Genomic DNA, 16,573 nt, shown 5'->3' on the forward strand with positions numbered 1-16,573 from the left:
TTTTTTTTTTTTTTTTTTTTTTTTTTTTTTTGACTCCCACAATTACACTAAATTTTATACATAATTATGAAAGCTGGAAGAAGAAAAGTTTCTAGAAGAGAGTGGTTGACCACAATCCTTCAAGGAGGGAAAGAATGAGGGTTTGTTACTGGGAAGCCACTAGAATTATCAAAAAAGAAGAACAGTGTTTTGGAAGTTATATTGGTAGGACTTTACCGCAGACTGACTTCTGTGGGAACCTTTGATCACACCCAATTAGGATAACATCAGATAATAATTGTATTGTTAGTGACATGCAACCAGCACATCCCCCTCTTCCTTCCTCAGTGACTTCAGCACCTGCATTTTGAACTCTTCCAACCACCCATTCTCCCATTTTTGTCTGCCTGAATAACGTCTTCAGAAGGAGAGCAAGTCTGTAGTTGACTCTGACAGCTCCCTCCTGACTTTCCTGTTATTGCCTCGACTGAACTGTCAGTCATCAGGCTAGAGACCTCTGCAGCAGCAGGGACCCAGACCTCCACCCGGTCCCCCTCTTAACCTCCAGACTGACTCCCAATCTTTTTCATTACACTTCTGCACAATCTGTCATGTTCATCAACTACATTCAAATCCCACTTCCATGTCGTAATAATAATGGCTACCAATCTTACTTATTTCTGCACCTCTATGTAGAAGACTCCCAAGGTCCCTTCTCTTGTCCTTGAACTCTCACAAGATATATATATAGTCATGAATATGATGCTGAGAATTTGAATTTAAGCCTCCTGCATTAGCCTTCATCCATCTTTGTAGTGTTATCTCTCATTACCTTGTGCTCAAGCAGAATTCCATTTTGTTCCACTAACAGAAGCATGATTGCCCTGTGCCTTCTCTTCCTCTGCTTGGGATGGCTTTCCACATACCTTGTCTTATCCAAGTCCTGCTCATTCTGCAAGCCTTAGCTCAAATAACAGGCAGTACTTTTTGGGTGGGGGGCAAGGGGGGCAACGGGAAAGCTTTTCAAATTTAAATATTTCATAGTGACCATTTTGATTTACTCTTTAAGAAAGAAAACTACTCCTAAATGACTCATGGTTTTGTTTCCAAACATATGAGTTTTTTTATTTATTTTTCTTACCATCACTTTTTTATTTTAAATTTTGTATTTAATTGCAATGTTTAGCAAGAACGTGGTCTCGATGGTATCAGCTCTTTGGAAGTGGTCTAGGCTTTTTATGTGGCCCAGTATATAATCAGGTTAAAAAAAATTATATGTTTGCTTTAAAATATATATATTCTACATTTTCTGAGTGAAGAGTCCTATACAGGTCCTTTAAGTCAAGTTTTCTAATGATGTAATGCATATCCAAAATCATACTTTTTGACTGCTTGGTCTACTGGTTTCTAAGTGAGGTTTATTAAAATATTTTCCCATGATCGCCAATCTTCCATTTCTCTTTGTGTTTTAGTAAATTTTTGTATTATATAATCACAAAACTATACTGGCTTTGAGATTATTCTATCTTCTTAATGGATTGTTCTTTTTAGTTTCATTCAAAGACTAACTTTTCGATGTCTTCCATGCTCTCTCCTTTTCCTCATTTATTTTTCTTCCTAGGAAGAAAAAATAAACCTCTAAATTTTTGTAGAATTTTATCTGTATTTTAGGCATGACCCTTAGCACTTCCAACATTTATCAAAATTCTACAGAAATTCAGAAATTTGTGTCTTACCCTCTTTGCTAGAATTTAAAACCCTGGCAGTTTGCAAGTCACATAAGCTACACCTTACACATCAAAAGTGCTTGTCACATATTCATTATGTGAGAATGAAGCAGTTAAGCACAAATATGTTCACATCAGATAGGGCAAGAGGTGAGCCTCAATCCTGGACCAAAGGACAGTTCCTCAAACATATTACACTTCAATTTCCTCATGAGCAAAATGAGGCTAATAACAACATATAACACAGTTCTGAGATTAAAATGTGTTGTATGTTTATGGTGTTTAGTGGAAATTAAGAAATTAATACTTTTAACTATTAGTATTGCTACTTACTAGCACTTGATTATGGTTATTTACTTTAAGTCTTTTGTTGGATGCCTGAGAATTCTGTGGGCAGATAGTGTGTTTTATGCTTTTATATCCCCATGATCCCTAGAATCAATACTTTGCAAACAATAGGCACTTAATAGAAGTCAGTCAAATAACAATAATAATTAATAATACCACTGTCGGTGAGCATTTACTGAACACTTAGTGTATGCTAACCACTTTGCATGGATTATCTCATTTCATTTATTATTCGCATTAAACAGATGAGGAAACTGTGGCTCAAGGAAGTTAAATAATTCATCCAATAAGGTTACACAACAAGTAAATGCTGGAGTCAGGAGATGAATTTAGGCATTTGCAGCAATTGTCCCAACATGATTCTCAGCACTGTGCTTTTGGCAAGGCTCATACTCCCTTTTAGGTGTTTCATGCCGCATTAACAATCATTTGACTGCACAGTTTGGCACTGAGGTATGTGCATGGGGGCCCTCTTACCTCCAGCTCCTGATAGCTTGTTTGCACAAAAGGCAGAAACACTGTGAAATATATAAAGCTGAAAGCGCAGTGGAAGGAAAGAAGAAAGGAGAAAACTGCAGAGAAGATATATCTAGAAAGTTCCAATTATGGCCCTATTTGTCTCAAGGTCTAAAGCATCTACCGTATGGAGAATTATGTATTGGATCCTAAACTATGATGAATTTATTGGCTTGACCTCCTGTTGGGAATCTGTGAGGCATGATAAAGAACAAACAAAATTAAAAAGTCTTAGTGCTAGAAGGGTCTTTAGGAATGAACCTTTGGCCTAACCCCTTCACAAGCTAGCTGAGGAAGCTAAGGGCCAGGTAAAGTAGTGACCTTCTCAAGAGCAGAAATAACTAGAGCCCAAGTCTCCTAACAACCAACTCTTTCTCCCATGCAGACGGCTCTTGATGGGAAACTTTTTCGGCTTGCAGGTAGAGTTTCTATGTGTAGTACATGACTGTGGCATACGAATGCTTGCTTGAGGAATGCCGAGTAGAGAAGTGATCTCATACAGGGCTGCAATTAACTAGGCAAGGCTGCAGCCAAGTCCGACTTTCCAAATTTTGCCAGCTCTTCCCCCAGCGTCCTGTGTCTAACGGGTTTTCCAAACTCTAATCTGCCACTCTGGAACTACAGACATGTGCTACCACTTCTATTAAGAAAGAGGATCTTCTTTGATGTGCTAAGACGTGGCATTCCTCTGCATAGCCTTTTTCCTTACTCCATTGTATCAAATGAATCATCAGAATGACAGAGATAAGGATGGATCCAGTTTTCTGGGAAAACCAGCCTGCTTCCCTCCAGAGACAGCTTAGCTGTTCTCAGTGAGCTCCTGAGGCGGGTAATGGTCAGGGACACTCGGGTGTTGGAGTCTAAGTTGGGCTTCATGGGTGTCCAGCAAGCTGGGGGACAAGCATCAACCCTCAACTTACAAATAAAGGAGAGCCCCTTTGGGTTCCAGAGAAGAAGAGGAATTCTCCCATTGGCACAGATGTTACCCCACATTCACATGTACATAAATGTGCCCCAAATCAACTGCTCTGCTACAGACCCAGTCTGGATACATGCAATTTCTCCTCATTGACATAATGGATTTATTTCTCATTCCTCTAAGTAAATAGTTAAACCTGCTGTGAATTCTGCTGAATCACACACCATCTTCTCTGCCACCTTGATGTAGGACTCAGAATTAGCCATTGCTAGGAAACCACAAATCCTGACTCAATCCTTTTACCCAGCCTTGACTCCTTTCACTGGCTGGATGTCATTAATTTGAGAGCAAATTATTAGAAACCTGGAAAACAGTTCTAAAATGCCTGCAGATTTATGATGAAGTCATTTCACAAAAGGTCACAGGCAACACTGCTATAATTAAATCTTTCATTAATTTTTAAAATACACAATAACTTACAAATGTGGCATAAATTAACCAGATGACCTTGAAGAAATTATTTAGAGCTCTGTTTCATCAGAAGCCACCATTTAGCAATTTGCTGAATTTTTATTTTACAAATAGTGTTTGTCAATTTTCCATTCTTATCATTTACTGGCTTCCAGAAGTATGTTTATTTGAAATGATTTAGTATTAATTTACTCAGGGCATTGGTTAGCACTAGGAAGCAATGGTGGATAGTTAAGATTCTTTCTTTTTCTAGGCCACAAGCTCATGGTGGAGTAAATGTGACCCACACAATCACCAGCATAAACTTAAATACAGCCACTGTCATTATCTGGAGATTTTTTTTTTATGTGTACATTTTGATAAATGATTTTCCTTTTTCTCATTATAAAAAATGTATTCTTATTATAAAAAGATTTGAAAACTATAAAAATCTATACATGAGAAAATAAAAGCCCCACTGGAGGTAATGCTTTTAATATTCTGTGTTGCTCCCTTCCATTCATTTACAGTGTTATTCTTTCTCAGACTAGGAGATAAGCAATAATAAGAAACCACAGCCAGGGTTAGAATCTTTAGAAGTCAGAGGTACCCTGAGGTCTAAGGTGATATTTATCTTCCCAACTTATTCTTTCTCAGACTAGGAGATAAGCAATAATAAGAAACCACAGCCAGGGTTAGAATCTTGAGAAGTCAGAGGTACCCTGAGGTCTAAGGTGATATTTATCTTCCCAACATTATCTCTCTCTCTCTCTCTCTCTCTCTCTTTCACACACACACACACACATACACACACACACACACACACATTGTCATCACCACCATTAAAATAGCTCAGAATTGGATTATAGAACAGATTCCATGAACACTAGAGCTCAAATAAACATCATACAAAACTAATCTTTCCTCTGCAGGGGATGGAAGAGGCTTTTAGAATATAAAACTTCTTCTCAACAGAGACCTTGACTATTTTGTTTATGCCCTAGCCCACCTTCTAGAACTCTTAAAATAGTGCCTATCTTGTAGTGGGCTATCAATACACAGTGTTAAATAAAGAAATGTTCTTGTACTAGCAACTTGATACATGCGGACTCTCTCAAACCCTCTCTTAAATGTTCCTAGAAGAGTCCAGTCCTCTCTGAAAGGCTCCTGTGCCTCTTCTCGCCTCTGCCTCCAGAAGCCCTCCTCCCCTGCTTCTATGAAAGAAGCTGCTGAGGACTGATTTCAAATCAGAGCAGAAATAGCAGTGTTCTGAGAAGGCCAGCCAGCAGCAGACAGCAGTGGTTGGTCTCCAGAAATCCAGGCCACATCCTTGACTATTGGTGTTCGTCGATACCACCTGATTGTTTTCCCATTAGGGAGTAGATGGGATTAGTGGTAAAGGAGGTCAGTGGCTACAGGAGGAATTGCATTGAGCGAAAGTGAGACAAGAACTAGACCTTGATAGAAATAGACAGGGAATCAACAGCAAGAATCCTGCAAGCAGAACCTGTGTTAGTTATATGATACAATCATCACTGAGATGGAGGAAAGAGTCAGGGATTAAAAGGCTTGAAAATAAATACAGGGGGAGGAAGAGGGTGAAAGGAGCTTGAGAAATAGACTAAAAAGCATTGGAACTGAAGAGGCAAAAGAAAGCAAGCTGATTTTTTAAAAAATGAATTTAAAAAATCAACCTTTGTCCAAACAACTTTGATTATTTTCTCAAAACTAACTAAGCCCTTTTAATGAGTTTGGAAGTTGAAAGTCTGTAACAGTGAATCAGAAAATGTGATCTGTGAACCTGTAAAAGATGTATCAGGAATTGGGTGACAAAGGAGAACCTAAGACATGGAAAAAAGGGAGAAGATGGATGTTCAAGGTGGGATTTAAGAGAGGAGGAAAGATATGGAAATTAAAAGAGCTATGAGGGAGGAGGGAGAAGAGGGACATCTTGTTTTCACATGACATTATAATGCCGTCATATTTCTCAGTCTCCTACTTTGTGTCAAATCCTGAACCAAGAAATAAGAACAATCAGAAAAAAGTATAAATTTCAGCATTTGCTTTTAAATAGTTCGCAGTCCAGTCCAATAGTATTATTCACTCACCATATACCTGCCAAACACCAATTATACTCAAGCATAATTATAGTCGAATCTGTGTGGGATGATACAAAAGACAAAGTTGCAAAGCTTCTGAACCTTACAGACCAAGATCTCGCACTCTAACTGCAAAGATGACAAATATGTAAAACAATTAGAAAACAATGCAAGAATTATTTTCGCGTTATTGGTGCATATTAACAGTGAAGCATTGGTGATAATGCCAATTCACCATGACCCAGCGATTCCACTTCTAGGTATGTAGTTCAGAGAACTTCTTCCACTTATGTGCAAAGGTAGGGTAATACTGGTTGTAATAGTGCAAAACTAGAAACAACCTAAATGTCTATTGATAAAAGAATGAATAAATTATGCATATTCATATCATAACAGAATGCCATACAGTATTAAAAGCACCTGGACCAGATGGACATGACCCAAGATAGGGAATATGCAGTGAAAAAAGCATGTAGGAGAATAACCTTTTTATGAATTATACATTTTAAAAACACACAAAGCAATACCACATATATTTCTGTGGATAACTAAGTACTAAAAGGATCAACACTTCTTCCAGGAGCATCTGTGAAAGGAGTAAGGGGAATGGTTCTGAGATGGACAATCAACTCTACCTGGGTTGTCCTGTATATTTTAATTAAAAATCTGAATCCAGATTGATAACACATCAATATTTATTACTTTTAGGTGGTGGGTACGCAGGTGCTTATTCTTCGCACTTTACTGTTTTTTAAAAATTTCAAAGATGCTGTAAGAAAATAATAATACTTACGATTGTAGATATAGAAATCTAAATTGGGAATCGTGTATTTAAAATCTTACTGGAGCCTGCAAGGCAATTTAAATGAACATGGAGTGAACTGAAGCAGCCTGAGCAGACAGACACATACACATCAGGTGAGAGTGCGGCAGGACACAGCATATCCTGTCCAAAGTGAGCAGTTGCCATGCAGCTCTAGCAGATTGTTAGACTATAAGCATTTGGGCTTAATGCTGCCAGATGCTGCTGATTTTGCAAATTTTGGCTCTGATTTTGCAAATTTTGGCTCTATTGGAAAAAGTGCAGCCCAAACTAAATGCACCTGTGAGTCAAACTGTGTGACTCGTGAAAGGAATTCAATGAAAGGAAATAAGTAAGAGCTGGGGTAATTGTGGATGGCTTCCGGGAAGAGGTGAGACTTGTATGTAGGTTAAGATGTGAGGAGACTTCTCTTGTAAGGCACCACTTGTGACAGCACTGATGAACCTATAGGACATTATGCTAAGTGAAAAAATCCAATCACAGAAGGACATATATTTCATGATTCCACTTATAGAAGATGTACAAAATAGCCAAACTCATAGAAGCAGAGAGTAGAATGGTGGTTGCCAAAAGCTGAGAGAAACATGAGCAGTTTTTCAATAGGTACAAAGTTTCACCTGTGCAGTATGAATAAGTGTAGGGAAAGTGAAAGTAAATGGTTTGGGTCCCTCAGGGGTTTGGAATCTTGCTGAGCATTTGATGTGCACCTGCACCCAGGTTTTCCTTGGCTATTGTTTGATATAATCATACATGTGTGCCCAGGTGGTCTTTGGTTGTCTGACTTACACTCAGGTGTACCTGGGTTATCGGACTTGAGTGTAAAGGACAAACAGCTCTGATTCACAGTGCCCCTCACCCCTGGGATGCTCTAGGGGGACCACAGGGAGGCTGCTACTGCTGCTAGAGGCTGATGCTGCAAGCTGTTGCTGCCAAGGCCCCCAGGTGACCAGGGAGGCCACCGCTGCGGCTGCTGGGTCTGCTGAGGGCTGCTCTAAGACACTGCTGCTGCTGCTGAGGAAGCTGAAAACTGAGCTCACATTGGAATGAACTTGTCAACTCTCCCAATGACTCCCGGGATCTTTCCCAATTGCCTAGCTCATGACCTGCATGTGAGGGGTCTGTGACCCAGCCTGGCATATGAAGGGTCTGTGACCCAGTCTGTACAACTGGTTTGATGGGTCTCTGAGCCCTAGCCTTACAATAAGTTTTAGAGATCTCCTGTACAACATAGTGCCTTTAGGTAGCAATATAATATTGTGCACTTTAAAATATGTTAAGGAGATAGATCTCATGTTAAATATTCTTACCAAAAATCCCACAAGAGAACATAAGGAAATTTTTGGAGGTGATGGATATGTTTAGTACCGTGATTGTGGTGATGATAATGCATATGTGCATATGTCCAAACTTGTTAAAATGTATTCATTAAATATATGCAATTTTCATATATCAATTATAACTCAATAATGCTTTTTAAAAAAAGGAAATGAGAAAACTTCAAGGCCACTCCATAAAAAGTATCTTTTCAATACTTAGTAAATGGGTGCAATTGAAAAATTAATTTATAGGTATGGGAAGTGCATAGAAACTGTCAAAAACTCAAGTGGTATTTGTAACATAGCCACATTGGGTGAAGCCCAAAGTGCACTCTTGTTCACAGTCATATTGCAACCCATGGGCCGAATCTGTCCCGATACCTGTTTTAGACAGACCACAGGCTAAGAATCAATCGTACATTTTAAATGGTTGGGGGAAATCAAGTAAAGAATCTATTCATTGGGTGAAGCCCAAAGTGCACTCTTGTTCACAGTCATATTGCAACCCATGGGCCGAATCTATCCCGATACCTGTTTTAGACAGACCACAGGCTAAGAATCAATCGTACATTTTAAATGGTTGGGGGAAATCAAGTAAAGAATCTATTCTGTGACATGTGAAAATTGTATATAACCCAGGTTTCAATGTCCATAAATACAGCTTTATTGGAACACACTGATGCCCATTCGTCTACATGTCTATGTCTGCATTTACATACCAGATTGGGAAAGTTGCAACAGAAAACATGTGGCCAGCAAAGCCTAAACTTTTCACTGTGTGGTCTGCTACAGAAAAAGTTTGCTGACCCCTGCTCTAGCTGGCCAAAGTTCTTCCTTGCAGGGGGCCTGCTTCTTAATCATTAGACCATGGAGACTAAAAACATCTCTAACGTCCCTGATGGAGGTTACTTCAATTGATTCCTACAACCAGGTGGGAAAATTGGAGCTCAGAGGCAGGGTAAGCAAGGTATCTACAGTCACATGAATGGCAAATTGTAAGCCGAGTGCTGTCCCTGAAGAGTGGGCCTACAAAGGCCATGCTCTCAGCCATCACCCACCCCCCACCCAAGGCAACACAGCAGTCGGTCAAATTATGCCTTTTCTTCCCAGACTGCTGCCAGCCCGCAGTACAGCCCAGTATCATCCAAAAGCCTCTCTGCAGGCATGCTTTCTGCTTTTGTGTTCCTTGGCACAAATGAGAGAGTGCTTCTGAATTAGTGGCAAGCCTGAGGACAAGCTGCAGGTTATGAATCAAGCAGACAGCCCGAGAGGTGTTACCTCGGGAGTTCCACTGGATTTGCTGATTAGTCAAGTGACTAACTTTGGGCAAAGTAAAATCAGGCTCTTCCAGCAAACAACAGAGAATTGAAAAACAGATCAATGGAAGTAGCTCTGGTTCATTTCCAATGACTTCATTGGATGCAGTTACCAGAGGCTAAACAATCCATTTAAGCTCAGGATTGGTCCTCCACGTTGTGCTAAGGTTGTATTTAAAAGCATGCTTCCTGCTAAGCATAAGGTCGCCATGTCTTAAAGTGGGAAAAGTCATCACTTTTTTTTTAACTCATCAGTTTTGGGATTTACATAGTTTTCTAGGCAAAATGTTATCTTTCCCCTTCACTTTGGCTATTAGTTTTGCTGGTGAAACAATAGACCAGGATTTGTACCAATTAGAATTAGATTTATAAAGGGAGTTGGCAAGGCAGTTGTCCCTATCCAATTTGCTGGAGGCATCTCTAGCCCTGCCACCTCCCACTGTCCTCTCTACGGGCCAGGCGCGTTCCTACCACTCCATGTTTGCTCACACTGTTCCACCCTCCACAATGCTCCTGCTCCCTCTTCTCTGAACAGCCATGAGCCCTTTGTAGCTATTCCGTCTTCGATCACTTCTTTGATATCCAATAGCAACTATAATTCATCCTATACCTTACCATTTAATTGTTCCCTAATTCTTTAATGTGTTCATCATAGGTTTTCAAACATTGTGAATTAAAATTTAGGAATAGGTCTGGGTGATTTGGTTCCTGATAGCACAGTGGACACTCATCAATACTGAGTGAATAAGCAACATCCTGCCCCTCTGCTCACGCACCTGGGTAATCCTTTACTGAACAAACCTTAGAGAATTCTAGTACCTTTTCTCAAATTTTAGCTCCAAGCCTGGAGTTTGAAATTCACATTCTTTGCTCTTATTTTGCCTCTTTCTGAATATGTGAGCTGAACACTTAATTTCTTTGAGTCTCAGAGTGCTCATTTGCCCAAACATGATAATCCTATCTATCTTGCAGGGCTGTTGGGAGATTTCAATGAAATCAGGTTTGAGAAAATGCTCAGTGTGATAGATACCTGGCACAAAGCAGGTGTTGAATGGAAACAAGTTGGTTGCAAGGTCTTTGCTAGGTTCCTACAGATCAAACTGAACTCTCAGGGGTTTTTTTGCTATTCACTCCTGGTAAGAAGTATCTGCTTTCTCCCAGGGAAGCTGCACCTCTCCCTTCTGGGATTGATTCATTTATTTCCTAGGAAGCTGCCACATTCTTTCCATCCTCTGTAAAAGGTCAGCTAAATCACAGCCAATTGGTTCAAACATTTCATATCAGAAACGATTTCAAATGCAGCTTTGAGGATGCAGGGAGTGGTGTCCTTCCATCTGATTCTACACTGAAGCCAAGCAAAAAAAAAAAAAGAGCTTTTCTTTAAAGTGTTGATTTGGGGGCAAACAACCTTTTAAGGAATAGTGGAGCAAGGAAGCCCAAGTGCTGTAACAACCACGGGCATCTCATCAGCTGGGGAGCCACTGCTTAAGACTGCAATTGGCCCTCCAGCTTGTCAGTCACCAGCCCTGTCCTCAGCCGTAAGTAATAAGAATGGTCACATTTCATTGTGAATTAGGCTAGACTAGATGGTTCCTGTCAAGGTTACCAGGAAGATGTTGAAATAATAACATTTGAAAAGACAGTAGAAAAGAGCAGTAAAAGTAAGCAAAGCCCAGGCCTCCAAGTTGGGGGCTGTCTCTCCCATGCAAATCCCCCTGCAGAGCTGCAGTGTAAGAAGGTTCCATGTTCTTCGAGCTCTGGCCTCTGGGAGAAATGGAAGCTGAACAGATTCTTATGGAAGGTGGAGGAAATCATTCCCAGTAAGGCTCTCATTCTCTAGCTGTTCTTTTGTGTCCACATGCCATTGTACCCCCAAGTTTCATAACCCCCATGTTTCATAACCCACACATACACGCCTCTACACACAAACAGCCTGCTCTGATTTCTATTCTACTCCCAGCACTCATAATTCACAACAACTGGATTCTGATCATAGCACTTCAGAATCTCTTGGGATCTATAATCAACTTCCTAAAATGCTGGAGCCATGGGCCAAAGAAGTCACAAAAATCATAGCAAAGGTAAGATTCTTGGGCTTCACTCAGTTCATTCAATAATTCATTCATCCAGTACAAATATACTGTTAAATCCTCCCTGTTAGCACAAGCCTGGTACACACATGGCACTCAAAGAACAAGATATGCAAAGATCCTCCCTCATGGGAACTTAAACTCGCATATATGCACATGTGTATACACATGCATCTGTGTATCCATCTGTCTGTCTTAAGGGTAGGTGAATGCAGAGGATGAACATATTAAAAAACCCATGCCATTTTCATTCATATTTATTATCTAAAGTGTTGTGAAGGAAAAGATAATAGGGCCAAGACAGTATATACTGTGGAGACCCAACCTGATCTGGTCAGTTAAAGGAAGGTCAGCTCTAAGAACTGGCACTTAAGCTAAGAACTGAAAGGTACTTAGGAGTTTGATTGTTCAAGTGTAGAGGGAAAGCCCATTCCAGGAAGATAAAAGACAAAGACCCTGGGGCAGTGAGGCACCAATGCCCCAGAGAAGGGTGGTCAGATCACAAGGGCCAGAAACAAGGTCTCAGTCAGGTGATCAGTCTAGATTTGTAGGCCATTTAGTGAGTGTGGATTCTGTCCTAAAGGCAGTAGAAATCCTCCCATGGGTTTTGAGAAGAGGGGTAACCTGATTAGATTTTCAATTCCAAAATTGTCACCTGGATACAGGTCAAATTCCTGAACATAAACTCTTCACAGTCTCACCTGCTTGACATCCGGTCACGCTCTGCTGTGGTTCTTGACTCTGTTTATCTTCTTTCCTCTGCCTTGAAATCATGCATTCTTTCCACAAGTAATTCTGACTTTCTGGTATGCACCAAACCCCCTTTTAGGCATTGAGTTTAAACTAATGAATAAAACTGTCAAAAAATCTGCTTTCTTGGAATTTACATTCCATTGCCTATCATTGAGTGTTTTCGCTGCTGAACTGCTATTAAAACTTCCATACCAACTCAGTTGTCACTGACTGTGTGTGTGAAGTCTTCCCTCTGTTCCTCTCCTGGCTGTATGACAAGGGCTCCTTCATGATAACTATATCCTCACCTACCCCCCGGCCACTTCGCCTGAGAGCTCCTTACTGGGAAAGCATTGAATTTACCTTTTTAATATCCCTAAGATCTAACAGGGTCTGATACTTACCAGAAGCTTATTAAATGTTTTTAAATGAATGAATTTAAATAGTTTAAAATAATTTTAAATGAATGTATATAGTTAAATTCTCCAAATCAGGGTGACTAGTTAAGGCAATAGAACCTTGGTGTGGTCCTTCTTTCTCCCTGACCACAGCTGAGCTAAAGAGTCAGGGTTAACAGTGAGGGGAAGGGCACAGAACTCAAACAGCCTGCTGCATTACTATGTTTTTCTTTTTTTTTTAAAAAAAGATGACCTAGTAAGGAGTAAGAGGATCTTACCCCTTGACTTGGTGTTATCAGCACCACACTCTCCCAAGTGAGCCACGGGCAGGCCCTGTGCATTACTAAGTTTTTAGTTCAATGCAAGGCTAAGCATTCTTGTCTCCAAATGGGCTCCCTGTCCTCACCTTTCCTAAGGAATGTATCAGTTTTTTGAACTCCCACTTCAATCCTTCCCATTGTCGTTCCAAGAGGGACAAACACTGGTCAGCCCTAGTGAGCCACTTTGTTTTAAAGCCCTTTTAAATCTAGAGTGAAAACAGAAATCACCTTTTGGCAACCCTTCCAGGGCTCACCCTTCTGGCTGTCTAGAGAGTCCTGACAAAACCTATATTGTTTTCATACAAGAGAAACTCTGAATTTAATAAAAAGTTAAAAGCAGGTAACTCGAATTGTTAATACTTGTTTTGATGAATGCTTCCAAGGTCCATCTTAATTTCATGAAAGACAAATATGTCTCCTCCCTCAGATGGGCTATGAGAAAATAATTATGCTCTGTTCTTTAAAGTATCTCGACCAGCAAGATGGAAGAGGTACAGAGGTGCTGCCAGGCTCTTGTGGAGCCTTAGTGGGGTGGAAAGGAAAACGGAAGCACTATCTCATCTTTTCAGTAAATGGTTTGGCCCTGAGGTCAATCTCCCTCATACCCATGTGACCAGCTAAACTCCATCTGAAGCTGAGAAAAAATTATTACCATTTAAGATTAGATGAACACAGAATTTAAATGGTGCCCTTAAACTTGCTAGGGAATACCAGGTCACTTACAGACTGGTTAGTGTGCATGTGGTTATGTTCAAAGTAATGCCCAACAGAGGCATGCAATGAGTTTAAATAGGCTTCATACAGGAAAATACAGGGTAAATCAGATTATGAGAGGAGGGGAAAACAAGATAAAAGGAGGATTAGTAATTCTCTTTGGTACAAAAACAGGGAATGGCTGGCTTTAAAACCACTGCCCAAGGTTCTAGAGACATGTCAGATTTGGACGGGATGAGCAGCCACATCTGGCTTGAAATCACCCAGGGAGCAGACTGCACAACCTTGCTGAATACATGGACCTTTGCCTCACAGAATTTGGAGCTCTCTGATGGCCACATCAGAGAAAGTGCTAGAAAATGGAAGCTTTTCCTTTTATATCTAGTGATTAAGTAAAGAATGAGAAATAATTTGGAAAAGTCAGCTTATGGCCAGAGATCCTCCTGAAAAAGATGGTAGTATTCCTGTATTCCTACTTCCCGAAATTCATAAGAAAATTTTGAATCTCTCTAGAGTATTCTGGGATACATGGCAGAATCATTTGCATATCTTATTTATTTAAAGTAATAACATGCAAACTCCATGAGATCAGGGGTTTCTTTCTGATTTGTTCATCTGAAACAGTATCTGGCACATAGTAGGTACTAAAATTTTTTTTTCTTATAATTTTACAAAGGCCTTGCCAGGACCCTAGATCCTAGGGGTTTCCTCTCTCATGTCTCTCTATCATCCATCTATTTGTCCCTATATATACATATATGGATAAAAATATGCATAGGTATACTCGTATGTGTGTGTATGTGTCTATATATAAATTCACTTAAATATTCACTATACATATTTATATACTTACCAAGTTATTTATATTTCAGAAATTATATTACAATATTGCCCTTGAACACCTAGGACTTGAACTAATGCTATATATTGTTGCTGTGTATCTACCAAATGATGAAGCTTTAGACTATAAGCATTAATAATACCTTATATCTTAAATACTGTGTATGCAGCTAAACTTGCCTACGATGTTATTAACCCTTAATTAATAGTGATTTGACAGCTTAATAATACAGTCTACTTTGTTATCATGGGGCCTTTAATTAGAAATTTAGATGGTGAGATAATTCTGACTGGGGGTATATTTTAGGAGAGTGGAATAAATTATTGGACAAAACTCGAATCACAGCCGTTATTTCCTGAGCAATGAATTCTACAGGAAATCCTTGCTCATATTTTACAATAGAACTGCCCCAGAAATGTCCTACTATAACATAAAATTTGCATGAAAAGGCATTAGTTACCAATGTGATATACCCCTTGGGCGGATTGTAGCAGCTCCTCATAGAGTTTGACATCTTGTCTTTCAATTTCTGACCACAGGATTCTGGGACCCAGCCCAGTGCCTGAACATAGCAGTTGCTCAAAACGAGTGTCAAGTCTTCAAAAGGCATAGTCCACCGCCCGTGGAGTTACAGTGAAGATTTCACCAGCAATTTGGAAAATGCAGAGGGAATTAAAGAAGAGGATTTAAAATCAATCTTTAAGGCACTTGTTCCCAGTGACTTTAAAAACATTCTGTGGAGTTTTCCAAATTTTCCATTACAAACGTATTTTAATAGCAAGGACACTGGGAATCCTACAGATGCTTTCTTAAGGCCCTATACAAATCCTGTAGACCTGGTACTCTAAGAGACCCTCCTTTGCAGTGCTTCTGCTGAATTTCCTAAAAAAGGATAAATTTTTTTAGAATTACAACCTTTTAGAAAGAAGTAGAAAGAGGAGATTTAGTTTTATGAATGAGGAAATGGAGGCCCCGCAGGTCTAGCGACCAGACAGGTATTCATTCCACAGCTACAGGATTGTACAGAATCGTAACTCAGGTCTGGGTTCCTAGTTGCCACTAATCCCTTAAAGTAAGAAGACCACACCCTTCCCCAAATGGAGGCCCCGCAGGTCTAGCGACCAGACAGGTATTCATTCCACAGCTACAGGATTGTATAGAATCGTAACTCAGGTCTGGGTTCCTAGTTGCCACTAATCCCTTAAAGTAAGAAGACCGCACCCTTCCCTAAGTAAGAAGACCACACCCTTCCCCCAAAACAGCACAGATAACTGTTATGAGCCCTTCTGTGCCAACCTCACAGTACAGCATGTACCCCTAATCATGCCCATCAGACTTACTTCATTCTGTCCAGAGATGAGTTAAGGGGTAAGGTGTTCCAATCAACCAGGAATGAGGAAGGGAGGGGGCAGTGCTGGCTAGTGGAGGGTTACCATAATCCTCCAAGCCCTGCCAGACACATGAGCACACATGAACATAGATGATCAATTTTGAAGGGATTAAAATTTCGTATACTTTTAGGAAACAGTATCAAATTATTATTATACTTTTCTTTAATATTCAGAAAGTACATCTTTCTGAATTTTTTCTGGTTTTTCTTATAGCTTCAAGGTCTGTATCCTAATCATTCATTCTCATTGTAAAGGCGTGTGGAAAAAATTGTTCACAGCAAATTAATCTTAAGTGGAACAGGAATAACTATATGATTGTGTGTGTCACAGATCCTAAGAGTGTCTATTAAAATATTCCCTGATTTCAGTATGTTGACTGTTTTACTCTCTCCATCCTAGCTCTCGCCTCTTACATAAATAGTTTTTGAAAGACAGAAAGCACATCTAAAAACTTAAGCTTTCTGTTTGCTTGGGTTTTGGATAAATGGGAATTTGTTGTAATACTTCAAGTTCCATTAGAAACCATAACTTCAGTTAGGACCCAAGCCTCTCTAATCCTAGCAGGAGTTTTTTGGATTGGTTGGTGCAAGCATA

The 16,573-nt window shown here is 39.9% G+C and overlaps 1 protein-coding gene across 1 annotated transcript in view; it reads right to left on the reverse strand.

Moving 5' to 3' along the window:
• The window catches only part of SORCS3 (sortilin-related VPS10 domain containing receptor 3), a 160,476-nt gene that overhangs the window by 64,733 nt on the left and 79,170 nt on the right, over positions 1-16,573 (reverse strand). The gene's annotated exons all lie outside the window — the stretch shown is intronic.

Source organism: Galeopterus variegatus, unplaced genomic scaffold (assembly GCF_000696425.1).
Source record: "Galeopterus variegatus unplaced genomic scaffold, G_variegatus-3.0.2 Scaffold1922, whole genome shotgun sequence".
NCBI classification, from domain to species: domain Eukaryota; kingdom Metazoa; phylum Chordata; class Mammalia; order Dermoptera; family Cynocephalidae; genus Galeopterus; species Galeopterus variegatus.